Below are 876 nucleotides of genomic sequence, written 5' to 3'. Positions count from 1 at the left end.
CCTTCACTGGACGGCTCCAGCCCGTCTTGGGTTCCTTCACGCCAGACACAGTTTTGAACTTGACTTGTTCATTTCTTTCTATAAACATGTTCCTGTCCATTCTGGTCTCACATCCGGGCCCTCACCCTGCTTGTGGTCATTTATCTCCTGTCTAGCTCTTTGATGGGATTTCCCCCGGCAGCTCCTCTCTTGTAACAGCCTCCCCCCATTAAGGGCTGTGCTCTTCTTTTGACGTGGAACTAGTGTTAGGGAAACTGTGTGGGTCTTTACATTTTCTGTCCCCTCCCCCCAAACTGCGTTATAATACCCCTGAAGTTACCGAGCTAGTATCTTTTTTGCCTCTTGAGTTTTCTCTGCTAAATATAACTGGGTCCCCTTTCCTCTTAGATAAGAACATACGGTGTGCTTACCTGATGCTTTAAAAATATTTTCTGTATATAGATTGCTAAACTTTCCTTTATTTTATTTTATATTTTGGTGTTTTGGAGACAGGGTTTCTCTGTAGCTTTGGAACCTGTCCTGGAACTCACTCTGTAGACCAGGTTTGCCTCGAACTCACAGAGATCCTCCTGTCTCTGCCTCCCCAGTGCTAGAATTAAAGGCGTGTGCCACCACCGTCCGGGCCTAGAGTTTCATTTAATCAATGCTTATTAATAGCCTCCAGTGGACTTTTCTGGTTTTTATTAGCGTCAAATAATTTCCAGTACACATCATTGTACATCTTTGTTTTTTTTAATTAATTAATTAATTTATTATGTATACAATATTCTTTCTACATGTATGCCTTGAAGGCCAGAAGAGGGCACCAGACCTCATTACAGATGGTTGTGAGCCACCATGTGGTTGCCGGGAATTGAACTCAGGACCTTTGGAAGA

Source organism: Microtus ochrogaster, linkage group LG7_11 (assembly GCF_000317375.1).
Source record: "Microtus ochrogaster isolate Prairie Vole_2 linkage group LG7_11, MicOch1.0, whole genome shotgun sequence".
Classification (NCBI taxonomy): domain Eukaryota; kingdom Metazoa; phylum Chordata; class Mammalia; order Rodentia; family Cricetidae; genus Microtus; species Microtus ochrogaster.
Note: the sequence above shows the minus strand (reverse complement) of the source record.